We start from the raw sequence: 14269 nt of genomic DNA, 5'->3' as shown, positions 1-14269 counted from the left end.
TTCTTAATATTAAATTTTTCTAGCATAGCACAATAATTATGACTTGGTCATGGTGGATTATGCCCTTTATGGTATCTTTGAATTTAATTTGCTAGCATTTTATTTGGAATATTTTCATTTGCATTTATAAGTGACAATGATTGATAGATGCCCTCACATGCACCTGCGTGTGAGTGTGCGCATGCGCTTTCACACAAGCTGTTATTGTCAGACACGGACCAGGAGTTTCCATTTTTTTTTTTTTTCCAACTTTTATTTTAGGTACAAGGGGTACCTGTGCAAGTTTGTTACGTGGGGAAATTACGTGTTGTAGGGGTTTGGTATACAGATAATTTTGTCACTCAGGTAAGCAGAATAATATCTGATAGGTCGTTCTTCAGTCCTCACCCTCCTGCCACCCTTTACCCTCAAGTAGGCCCTAGTGTGTATAGTTCCCTTCTTTGTGTCCATGTGCACTCAGTGTTTAGCTCCCACATATAAGTGAGAATATGCGACATTTGGTTTTCTGTTCCTGCATTAACTTGCTTAGGATTATGGCCTCTGGCTCCATCCATGTTGCTGCAAAGACTATGATCTCAATTTTTAAAAATATTTGCATAGTATCCTTTAGTGTACATGTACTGCATTTTCTTTATCCAGTCCACTGTTGTTGGCCATCTAATTTGATTCCATGTCTTTGCTATTGTGAATAGTGCTGCGATGAACATAGGTGTGCATGTGTCTTTATGGTAGAACGACTTACATTTCTTTGGGTAAATGGAATTGCTGGGTCAAATGGTAGTTCTATTTTAAATTCTTTGAGAAGTCTCCAAACAGAACAGGACTTTTCTGTGTAGAGCATTAAATATATGGACAAAAACTGATGGAACTGCAAGAATCAATAGACAATGCATATTTATAGTTAGAGATTTCAGTATCTTTCTCAATAACGGATAAAACAGAAAATCTGTGAGAATATACACAATTTGAACAGCACTATCAACTAATTTGACCTAATTGACATTTGCGGGACACTCCACCCAACAATAGCAGAGTTCATATTCTCTTAAAATTGCATATGTAGCATTTATCAAAATAGACTACATTCTTACGTTCAGGTCTTCATATCTTTTGTCAGCTTTACACCTATTGTTAAGTTTCATGTTCTAATTGTTGTTAGTTTATAGAAAGACAATTGATACTTGTGTACTGCATTTATATCCTGCAACTGCTAAACACACATTAAGTTTAGGATCTCTTTTATAGATTTCGTAAGATTATCTGGACAGTTGATAATGTCATTTGTGAATAAACAAAGTTTACTTCTTCCTTTCAATCTGGATGCATTTTATTTCTTTTTTCTTGTATTATTGTATTGACTAGAATCTCTAATACAATAGTGAATTGAAGTGGTGAAAGAAAAGACCCTTGGCTTATTGCTGATCTTAGGGTGAGAGCAGTCAGTCAGTCTTTCACTATTAAGTGTGATGTTAGCTATAAACATTTTGTAAATGTTCTTTGTGAGGTTGAGGATGTAGCTTTCAATTTCTAGTTTGCTGAGATTTTTTTTTTTTTATTAGGAATAGATGCTGTATTCTGTCAAATGCTATTTCTGTATCTATTGAGATGATTACTTGGTTTCTTTTGTAATCTATTTATATCACAAATTACATTAGTTGGTTTTCAATTGTTAAACTAGCCCTGTATCCTTAAGATAAACCCCATATGGTCATGTTGTGTTATCCATTTTCTGTATTGCTGGATTTCATTTGCTAATATATTTTGTTAAGAATTTTTTCATCTGTGCTCATGAGGAATATTGATCCATTTTCTTGTAATGTCTTCATCTGGTTTTGCTATCAGCGTAATGTTGATCTCTTAAAATAAGTTGGGAAAGATTCTATTCTCTTCAATTTCCTGGAGAGATTAGGTTGTAATGATATTATTTCTTTCTTAAATATTTGGTCGAATTTACTCGCAAGCCATTTGGAAGGCCTTGAATGCCAGGCTCAAGAGCTTAGACTTTGCTCAGAAACCTCCAATAGTTTCTATGGTAAAAGGATGATGTTTGCAAAGTGGGTTTTGGAGAGATGAATCTGGCAGCTATGGGCAGGAAATATGTTGGCAGCGAGGGCAATATAAACACCCAGGAAAACATTATATTCTAATTTCCAAAGTTCCTGCAGAAAAAGCTTTTGTTTAATCTTTCACAGACTGGAAGGAATTTCCTACATAGAAGGGAAAGTGACCCCATTTGATGAAAACTGTGAATAGTCTGAAAGAAGATTTTTCTATATGGGGAGGCAATGAGGGGGCTGCAGCCATCGTCACTGAAAAATTAGTTCTGCTCCCTTGGGTTTCTAATTCATCTAAATAAATCCAACCTGGCTTGACACTTGCTTTATGAAGTGCCAAGACCAGAATTAGATTGCAGCATTTTTAAGTGACTGGAATGTTTTAAAGACGATTTTAGATTTTCTTTTCTTTCTAGGTTTAGAGTCGTGAAAGAAAACAAGTCTGAAGGACCTATTCATAATACAGCTCTGTAATGTTGCCACCTTCCTTCAATGCTGGAGATTTGTCCTTTTGAATAAACATGGTCTCCTGTTCTGGGCACGATGTCCAACCTATTTCTTTCCACACTGTTTATGATTTTTATTAAACAATATTGAAATTCAATTTATCTGATTGCAATGGCCAATCTCAATGAATTTCACTTTATTGCATTGGCTCTCAGGATAGGATAGGCCAGTGCCAACTTAAAAGTTTAGTAACTTAAACTAAAAATAATAAAATGAATTTGTCTTAAGGCTGAAACCATCATATTTTATAAGCCCTTTTCAGCTCATGAAAATCTTTCCCCAAATATAAGTTTTATGAAAGCATCTTTCAGCATTTTCTTCTGAACTGCAACCCAAACAATGCCTAAACACCTTTCTAATATAATAAAATGTTGTTGGGAAAAAGCCTTGTTAGGGAATGGCTTTCACTTGGCATTAGTGTGAATGACTTGGCATTGTCAACATGGGTGGTGTTATTTTAAATACAGAACATCCTGCACAGTGATTTTCATTGTAAAGTCTGTGATGTCAAACTTCAATAAAATTTCTTTCTGGGAATTGAACCTGCAAAATGTACACATGGCAAATGTCTTTTATTCAAACAGCCTTAAAAACAACAAAACAAAACAAAAATCTCACATTTGGATCATATACATCTGTTATCCCATCTGGTCCTCATAATAACTATGTGAAGCAACTAAGTCAAATTTTATAGTTCGCTCATTGTACAGATGCAGAAATGGAGGCATGGACTATAATAAGTAAGTGGCAAAACTAAGATCAGAACTCAAACCTCTCAACTCTGGCTTTCATACTTCTACACATGGCATACCGCCTCTCCAGAGGGACAATAGAGAAATGGTGATGCAGTGATTCCTCGTTTGCAAGACTCAAAATATACACACTTGGTATATACATAGGGTAAGCCAATATTACACCTCTGGAGTTGAATATTTTGTCAATAAGTTTCCAAATGTTACAATTCCATGAAGAAATGTCTATGTTTTGCTTTTAAATAAGATATTTTTTCCACCCATTAATACACTGTTTTGATAGTATCTCAGAGAACTTATGTGTGGGATTTTAGAAAAAAAACGAAACAGGCATAGATAATGTGAATTTATTTAAACGTATATAAAACGGAGGTTTCCAACTTCTGATATGGACCTTTTTAGAATCCCCATTTAGACAGACACCAGGAGATACAGGAATTCCTGAAATTAAATGTAAAATTTTTTGAGTATAAATGTTTTCTGGGAGTATCTTTCGGTTTCATTGGACTTTTAAAGGGGGTTTGTTTCTTGAGGAACCATTACTCTGATAGACACCAAAAATAATTCCTCCTATCCCCCACCAAAGCAGCCCACAAAGATATCTCCATCTCCTGAGCTTTCAGAGAGTGTGCCATCTGTCTGGCATGTTTATTTGGGACCCACTGAGCTTTGCTTTGTCATTTAACTGTTATACGTAAGAGGGACTTCATCTCAATAATCTGTTTCAGAGTACACAGAACCCTTTTGTGCCTGTAGTAGATGCTTAATAAATCATAGATTTGTAAATGTTGACTTTAAAGTCTCTGATAACTAGGGTAAGAACCCATGAGGACTGTGGGATCAAGCAATGCTTAATTAAGGTACTTAGTTGGCAAATCAATTCTAGACACAAAAAACTAAGTAACAGGTATGATTATCAAGCTGTAGGATAACTTTAAAAATAGCCCCACCAGTGTATTGTAACCTAGATAACTGTTACCATTTCAGTGTGATTCCTTTCCCCAGTTATGTGTTTTTTCAAAGATGATGCTTGTATTAGTCCATTTTCACACTGCTGATGAAGGCATGCTCGAGACTGGAAAGAAAAAGAGGTTTAATGGACTTATAGTTCCACATGGCTGGGGAGGCCTCACAATCATAGCAGAAGGTAAGGAGGAGCAAGTCATGTCTTACATAGATGGCAGTAGGCAAAAAGAGAGCTTATGCAGGGAAACTCCCATTTTTAAAACCATCAGTTCTTGTGAGACTTATTTACTACCATGAGAATGGCATGGGAAAGACCCATCCCCATGATTAAATTATCTCCCACCAGGTCCCTTCCACAACATGTGGGAATTATGGGAGCTACAAGATGAGATTTGGGTGGTGACACAGAGCCAAACCATATCATTCCACTCCTGGCCCCTCCCAAATTTCATGTCTTCACATTTCAAAACCAATCATGCCTTCCCAACAGTCCCCCAAAGTCTTAAGTCATTTCAGCATTAACTCAAAAATCCATAGTCGAAAGTCTCAGACAAGGCAAGTCCCTTCCGCCTATGAGCCTGTAAAATCAAAAGCAAGTTAGTTACTTCCTAGATACAATGAGGGTATAGGCACTGGGTAAATGTAGCCATCCCAAATGGGCGAAATTTGCCAAAACAAAGGGGCCGCAGGCCCCATGCAAGTCCAAAATCCAGCAGGCAGTCAAATCTTAAAGCTCCAAAATTATCTCCTTTAACTCTGTGTCTCACATTCAGGTCACGCCGATGCAAGAGGAGGGCTCCCACAGCCTTGGGCAGCTCTGCCCCTGTGACTCCATTCCTGACAGTTTTCATGGGCTGGTGTTGAGTGTCTGTGGCTTTTCCAGGTACATGGTGCAAGCTGTCAGAGGATCTACCATTTTGGGGTCTGGAGGACAGAGGACCTCTTCTCACAGTTCCAGTAGGTGGTGCCCCAGTGGGGGCTCTGTACCCTACATTTCCCTTTGGCACTTTCCTAGCAGAGGTTCTCTGTGAGTGCCCCACCCCTGCAGCAAACTTCTGCCTGGATATCCAGGCATTTCCATACTTGCTCTGAAATTTAGGAGGAGGTTTCCAAACCCCAATTATTGACTCGTGTAGGCTCAACACCATGTAGAAGATGCTAAGGCTTGGGGCTTCCACCCTCTGAAGTAAAAGCCCAAGCTGTACCTTGATTCCTTTAGTCATGGCTGGAGCAGCTGGGTTGCAGGAGACCAAGTCCCTAGACTGCACACAGCAGAGGGACCCTGGGCCTGGGCTACAAAATCATTTTCTCCCTCTAAGCCTCTGGGTCTGTGATGGGAGGGGCTGCTGCAAAGGTCTCTGACATGCCCTGGAAACATTTTCCCCATTGGCTTGATGACTAACATATGGCTCCTTGTTACTTAGGCAAATTTCTGCAGGCAGCTTGAATTTCTCCCCAGAAAATGGAATTTTCTTTTCTATTGCATTGTCAGGCAGCAAACTTTTGGAACTTTTATGCTTTGTTTCCCCTTTAAATCTGAATGCCTTTAACAGCACCCAAGTCACCTCTTGAATGCTTTTCTGCTTAGAAATTTTTTTCTGCCAGATACTCTAAATCAACTCTCTCAAGTTCAAAGTTCCACAGATCTCTAGGGCAGGGGCAAAATGCCACCAGTCTCTTTGCTGAAATGTAGCAAGCGTCACCTTTACTCTAGTTCCCAACAATTTCCTCATCTCTGTCTGAGACCACTTCAGCCTGGATTTCATTGTCCATATCATTATCAGCATTTTGGTCAAAGCCATTCAACAAGTCTCCAGGAAGTTCCAAACTCTCCTACATTTTCCTGTCTTCTTCTGAGCCCTCCAAACTGTTCCAAACTCTGCCTGATACCCAGTTCTGAAGTCATTTCCACATTTTCTGGTATTTTTTCAGCAGCACCCCACTCTACTGGTACCAATTTGCTCTGTTAGTCTGTTTTCATCCTGCTGATAAATACATACCCAAGACTGGGAAGAAAAAGAGGTTTAATGAACTTATAGCACCACATGGCTGGGGAGGCCTCACAATTATGCCAGGAGGCAAGGAGGAGCAAGTCACATCTTACGCAGATGGTGGCAAGCAAAAAGAGAGCTTGTGCAGGGGAACTCCTGTTTTTAAAACTATCAGATCTTGTGAGACTTATTCACAATCATGAGAGCAGCATGGGAAAGACCCACCCCCATGATTCAATCATCTTCCACCTGGTCCCTCCCACAACTCGTGGGAATTATGGGAGCTACAAGATGAGTTTTGGGTGGGGACACAGTCAAACCATGTCAATGCTATTAGCTCTACATACAGTCTGTAGGACTTCCTCATTAGGACAGCCACGGAGGGTCTCAAAAGGGCATTAACCAGCATGACAAATTACTATGTTCCCTGATGGAAAGTGCAATGATTTTGCTGTTTCAAAATCTTAAGTCTACCTTCAAAGATGTAAGGGGTTTTATATATATATATAAAACAATGTGTATGCAAAAATCAGTTTTGTGCTCCCTGAATATAAATCAACGAAAGGACCTGTAACTTGTGTGCTGAGTAGTAAATCACTGGGATAGGCAAACAATCTCATATTCTTTCAAGAGACAGTGCTTACTTGGAGGCCTAAATACTGGGATGCTTACTTTAAAAATAATCTATGGTTTGCATTCATGGTATCAATTTAGTTTTACAATCCAGTATTTGAGCACTTAAAAAGCATCCAACTTTGTGCTATGCACTGAGGGCACAAAGATTTCAAAGACTAAATTCTTATATAAACGAAGCTTGTATTTCATTCAAAGAGTTATATATAATCTCAACATGATGATATACATGTTATTGTAGAATTATATGCCGGGTAGACAAGAGACTCATGACCCAAACAGGGACAACAGGGAAGCCTTCCTGGAAGAAGAGACATCTGAGCCCAGACTTGGAAGAAATAAGAGCCAGGTAAGTAAAGGCCAGAAGGGCACTTCAAGCAGAGGGAAGAGCAGGAACAAAGGCACAGACTTGTACAGAAAACAGCAGTAAAGGAGGAGGTTAAAGGGGAGGGGTTGCAAAGAGTTCGGCATTATTGAGAAGTTGGCCTGGGGAACTGCAGGGCATAGCAGGGCCGAGCAGCAGGCTCCAGGGTCAGGTCATGGTGATCTTGAGCCTGAGTCTTGGGACCTTGGCCTTTGTTCTGTAGGCAACAAGAAGTCGTCTTAGATAGGAAGTAACATGATCATATTCGGACTTCGAAAAGATGATTCCATAGTTCAAGATAGTCCAAGATCCTACAAGCCATGGCTATACTTAGTTATGTATCCTGACTAGCAAAATGCTGGATGCATATTATTTAAAAGTCACCTGATCCCACCTAATACATTTAATAACCTGTGACATCATCTGGAGTCACTCTGTCCTTGAATCTCCAGATAATATGGGCTTGAAGTGCCATTCCACATCCTGCAGAAAGTCCACTGTCCCCGCCAGAGTTCTGAGAGACCCTGGGTTGCTTATGTTCTCTGAATCTAAGCTCTTCAGTGACTTAATTTGTTCAGTTAATGAATCGTTCAGAAAGTTCCTTCTCTGTTCTGTTGCCATATCAACCCAGGTCTAGGACTGGGCTCCTATCTAGGATTTTCATCAAAAGCCACTCCCACAAGGTGTTAGTGTGTGCTGCAGACGTTACTGAAGCATCAGGGAGGTGATAGGGCTTACAGTGCCAAAAAGGTAAGCAATCCAAAATTGCATATTGGATATTCTTGTTTGTCACCTTGAGCCCCAAATTCCCATGGCACACCATGTGGCTCTGCCCTCCTTTCCACCTTGCTGCTTCACAGCTACTTCCTCGTCCCTGACCTGACCCCGTATTTTCTGTCCACAGAATACAGAGCGATGCAGCCATCTGTAGCCTACTTCCCAAACTTGGCTCAGGACCTCCTTTGGCAGATTCACAGATTTTCTTTTCTTTGTAGCTACATAGAAATTTCCCTTCCCAGGGCACTCCTAGCCCTCCTACCAAGGCAAAAGAAGCTACAGTTGGTTTTGGTTTTAGATAATCTTTTTCCACCCCCATTTCACTGGATTTCTGAGACTGGAAGTTGCATACAAACTGGTGTGCCACTTTTGGTGAACTGACACCATTAAGTAGGCCCATTGAAATATTATCTGTCTTATAATAGAGACAGTTCACAGAGTACTGGGAACACAGTGCCTGCTGCAGGGGCGGGAGAAGAGAGGGAGAATGGCACATAGTCTCTGTTCCCAGCATAGTCCTCCGTGGAGTTTAGCGGATCCTGACATGCAGGAGGTTGGCCTTCTTTTCTGAATGGAAATAGGCACTGGGAATATTGTCTGGGAAGAGGCTGCTTTCTGTTTCATAAGCTGTTTGTTACTATTTGGCTTCTATTCTGTAACATGCATGGATGTATTTCAGAGACTCACCTTACTTCCTAACATAATCCTTTCCTCAAAGTTTTGGCTTTAGGAGGCTTTGTTTTCCCAAACAGAATCCATTTCTGGTTTTTATTTTTTTTTCTTAAAGAGTCACAAGTTATTGTTGAATTTACAGGCTTACTATGAGAGCAATTGTTACTCTGTGGGTGACTTAAGACATTGCTGAGTGAGGTCTCCTTCCTGGTAACATTAGGCGGCCCGCTTTCTGCTTCCTCAATGGGGCCTGTTGCCTCCTATATCAGACAATTATCAGAGACTCAGTGACCTTTGGGTTCCTTTTAACTCAGAAATACCAGGATTCTAAAATTTCTTAGGGAAAGTAGTGTTGATAGTTCTCCAATATTTTTAGAGACCAGACAGGTAACAGGGAAAATATAAAGCAGTTGGATAGACAGAATATGCTGGACCCTGCCTACAGCCATCATATTTCAAAAAAATGACACCATTCATACAAACATTCCTCCAGAGACCATGACAAGAGTTAGTATGGAACTCCATATTAAAATGATGATGCCAAAATATGTCCCTGGAAAGCCTTTACGTTGAAGGTAGAAAAGAATTTCCTTTGAATGGTTGAAGCCTTTGAACTTTTGGGGGGGCTGGAATTCATGCTCTAGGCTCTTCTTTTCTTCTAAATCCTGACTTCTTTTGGTTAGGGAGAAGAGGCATGACTTTTCTCCCACTTTCCATGCAGCCTGGTTTTTTCCGGCCGTGTTGGGGTTGTGCCGATCATTCCTGCCCGATCAGGGAGGCAGCCAAACAGATATCCCACAGGCAGAGGGCACAGCTGAGATAGGAACTGGTGAGATTCTCCTGGATTAAGAGACCATCTACAAGCTGAATTCCCCCCACTCTGGGGACACAGCCTGTGCACACACCCCCTGTGATGGACTGAATCTGGAGTAGAGCTTTCTTTCATCCCTACTGGCTTAGCTCACATCCTGTCCATCTACCAGGGCCACTACCAGTCTCCTAATTTATCTTCCTGTTTTCACCCTTGCTTCCCTGCTGTCCATTCTAAACAAAGCAGCCAGTGTGAGTCTTTTAAAATTGGATGTCATTATATTGCCCCAAGCCCACTAAAATTGTCCTGTCACTTAAAATTCTGAGTCCAAACCACAGCTCTTGAAATTGACATCACGTGGTCCTTCTTCCTTTCTCTCCTCCCACTCTGCCTCTGCCACCCCCAGCTATCAAGGCCACCTTGCTGCTTCTTAGAGGAATCAAGCATGCTCCTGCCTCAGGATTCATGTATTTACTATGCCTCAGTGGGCTCATACCACATTTCCACTAAGTTCTCTGCTAAGTCCTCTCTTTGGAGAGCTACCTTAACCACTTTATCTAAAATAGCACATTCTGCCGTTCTCGAGTCCCTTACTCTACTTTGTTTAACTTTATAGATCTTATGACTGCCTAACATATAAATGTCTGGTTAGTGCCTGACTCCCAGCTAGAATGAGCACCATGAAGGATGCGGCTCTGGCCCGTCATGTTCTCTCACTGGTTCCTCAGAATCCAGAACAATACCTGGTACATAGCAGGCACTAAACAAATGAATGAGGTAAAGACAGCACATGTAGGGGGTGTCTGTGTGTGGCTATAAGGAGGGATACCTTCTGATGGGGCTGATCCATAGATCCTTCCTCAATTTTGTGAAAAGTTTAAGAAATGTTTGCACTTCCCCATAACTGATGTTTCATCTAGGATGTGCCAATTATAAAACTGTTCTGGAACCTTTTAGAATCTGTTAATTCCCCTGAGGTCTGAGGAGGAATGCCAGTTGCTATCTAGTTATCTGAGATTACATTCCAGCATTTAGCAGTCCTGCTTAGGAAACCACAGTGCTACTTGTTTGGGGTCAGGCCAAAAGGCAAATTTCCCTGGAACTTTAAAGAACTAATCCTCAGCAAATCTCACATGTAAGTGGGTAAATTTAAGGAAACATAAACAATGACTAAGGGTTTAAAATATACTCTCTGCCCTCAATCAACCAGTAGGCAAGAAATGCCTCTGAATTGAACACTATAACATGAAATGTTCATGCCTGAAATCTAGCATTCCACATTTCCTAGATTGTGGGCCAGTCATATTTGCTGAGCTTGATAAATCCAAAGAGCGAGCTATACCTTCTAGACTAGTATAAGGTACAGTCTGTCTTCTTACCCCTACTAATTAAAAAGTCATTTATGAATAATTGAACTTAAACCAATCACCTGTGTTCTTTAATCAGCAGAGGGTCACACATGAGGCTTTCTACAAAGCTCATAGGTGCAGGATGAGTAATCATCTTGATTTTTTGAAGTAAAAAAATATCACCAAATGCTAGCGTTTCAAGGGGAGATTTAACAAGGAACACTTGCAAATGGAATTTTAATACATGAGTATGGATCAAAATCAGATCTCTGAATAGACATAAGGATTTTTGCTTTAAAAAAGATGAATCTTTTTTTGTTTGTTTGTTTTTTTCGGTGCTAGAGAGGGAAATAACAGTTGTTGTTTGAATGAAGCACTTTATACATGTTGCCTCTCTCTTTTATGAGAACTCTATGGAAGTAGGTGTTGTGCTTTTCAGAAGAGGATAGAAGCTTGGATGGAAAGCAACTTACTTGTGGCCACAGCTGATTAAGTAGTGGAAAAACATCCAAACTTATATCCACTTACTGCAAAGCTAGTGAGATCAACATCTCAAACAAAATGCAACATCTCACTTATTAAGGACTCACTGTTGAGCTTTAAAATATTTTTTGACTGTTTCTCTTTCTTTGATTTATTTATTTTTCTCCTATTCTTTTAGATCCTCTGAGTCAATTTCAAGGTTTAGTGCCTAATTTAATTCAGACAATTGGGGCCATTGCTTAGAAAAGTTTTAGGTGGAATATATCTAAGACTCACAAAAGTTTTAGCCTTATAAATGAATCTCAACACAGACCATCTAAGAACTGACGAGGAGACAGAATCAAAATGATTTTACTTGTTACGTCCTTTCCTGTCCTGTCGCCCTGGGGTATGCCCTCTTTAGCCAGGTGTTGCCTGTTCTCAGTCACCTACAAGAAGGAAGTGCTAGGCTAACATTCCTAACTAACAGGAGCTTTGACTTCTGTCTTTTTCATGGGAAGGGTAGAGAGGGGAAATTTGAGAGGATAATATACTGGCTGTCCATGGTGAGGCACTAACTGTACTAAATATGGCAAGAAAGGGAACATCTCAGTTTTTCAGCCTGAAGAGTCCAGATCTGGGTGGCCTTACTTGTTTCCTAGAAAGGGGTGACTGAGTCATCTTCAGTGATTCAGTTGAGTAAAGGAAAAAGAATTGAATAAAAGCTTTTATAAAAGGTATCTAGAAAAAGGAAAGGCTCACAACAATTATCTCAAAAATAAACTTTTATTTAAATGTACAGTTCGTTAATAAAAAAATATTTATCGACAGGTCATCAGGACTCTGTGCATTCTAACATGTGCCTTTAGAATTCTGAAAATCCTGAGCATGATAATTTGGTTGTATGTGCCGGACTCCTGAGGCATTACATGCTTTTAAATCACATTTTAGTATCAAGTGACATTTAAAAAGAGCAAGATAGTTTTGTCAAAGCCAGTCATTTTGTTCAAAACATTCTCTTCCTCCTTGCATGTGTGTAAATTGAGAAATACCCAAGTCTCAGGGCGTAGATTCCAGAATATCTAAGATCCAGTCCTGGAGTTACAGCATCATTGAGTTACCAGCCACAGTTCTTCCTGTCTTTTTGGCCATGTTTCTCCCTATAGGAGAGTCTTGAAACTTAAGATTTGTTGTGGTACAGCTTGTTTCCTCCCAATATCTTAGGAATGAAGTTGCCTGCTCATAAATTCCTTTAGGGGAATCTTTATTATTTTCTTCGCAATCCAACAATCTACTTCTACTTCACTTGGATGGCCAAGGAAAATAATTCTGGAATGTGTAGCATCTTGAAGGCATAACAAATATCTGAGCTGATCTATGCTGACCTGATAAGGTAGTACCAGTGGTACACTTCCATTACACCACCATATTGGATGCCAGCCATAATGGGCATCGGAGGAACTGTTGAAGGATCCTCACATCAGCGAAGGGGACTCAGCAAACATGCAATGCGACATGCAGCTCAATCTTTGCACAGTACTGCATCCCTTTCTAAGAGAAGATGGCAGTAAGCACATAGGATTTGGAATCACACATTTTTTGTAGCCTCAGTTTTTACCTATGTAAAATGGAGATACTTATTAGGGTTGCTGTGAGGAGCAAGTAGAAGACTTGGGGACACGTAGTACAAAATTAAGCATATGATAAGAATTTAAAGGAGATTTTAAGTGCTTTGGCAGCCATCTAAAGACTATGCAGGCTCTGAAATATTTGTTTCCATCCTAGGAGGTAGTCAAAAGAACTGAGGCAGAAACATCACATCTATGTTTCTAGGGTTTAAACCATGCAATCTTTTAAGCCTTCTTAACTATGCAAGATGCTATCACTCCTTAAATATCAGACTTAGCTCTCTTTAGACAGGTGTAGAGGAGAACACTTGGGTCAGCATCTAACACATTACATTCATCATAGATAAAGGTACCTGTGACTTGCACTGGTAAAGTCACTTACCAGTTCCTGTGTGTGACAGTAAATACAGACCTAGCATTGATGTGATATTCAGTAGCGACATCTGCCCTGCACATAGTAGATGCCAGACACAGTGCTGAGCTTTTTGTGTGCATCTCACTTAACACTTACCTTGTCACAGTGAGACAGTCCCCATCATCTCTACTTTACAGGGGGAATTAGTAACTTGCCCAAGGTACCACACACAAGACACAGAAGTCTATGCTGTTAACTACATTGCCTGCTGTTTCTAAACAGAACCACCTTGCCACACATCTGACTTTTTCCTTAAGCGCAGTGAAGAAAAAAGCCATTTTTGATATGCCGTGAGGTAACCTGCAGAGCACAAACTCCCCACCCGCAGCTGGTCTCACTCCTGTCTCAGTGTTTTGACACTGAGATTTTTACAGTGAGATTTACAGGAGAACACTGGGTCATGGTCCTACTTTGTTCTTTTTCTCAGATTAGCCAGGCTCAAAAATGTGAAACAGACTCAGGAGACAAGATAGAGAGAAGGAACCCCACTGTTATCAGTTCGTTAGTAGCTTATTTGTCTGTGGATCCCTAAGTTTCATATCTAGAGCCTCACTGGTAAAATGCATTCAGCTTTCATGTGTGAAGGTAGATATGAAAGGGATATGCAAAGATGCCTGATAACCTTCACATGCAACTGTTTTGAGCTAAAAATCCTCCAGGCTGGATTAGAGAGAAATAAGTTCGAAAAATGCTATTGTTCCATCTTTAAATTCATTCCCTCTGTATTTGGAAATAAGTACCTTTGATAATTTTTCTACTTTTATATATTTCTGAACTCTCATAGTTTAGGTCCATGATACGGCTGACGCATGGATGTACAATTTTTAGTTGTCCCAAGGAAAATCATACTTGTTAGGATATTTACTTGAGTAGTTTTATAATATTACA

Source organism: Rhinopithecus roxellana, chromosome 16 (assembly GCF_007565055.1).
Source record: "Rhinopithecus roxellana isolate Shanxi Qingling chromosome 16, ASM756505v1, whole genome shotgun sequence".
Taxonomy (NCBI): Eukaryota; Metazoa; Chordata; class Mammalia; order Primates; family Cercopithecidae; genus Rhinopithecus; species Rhinopithecus roxellana.
Note: the sequence above shows the minus strand (reverse complement) of the source record.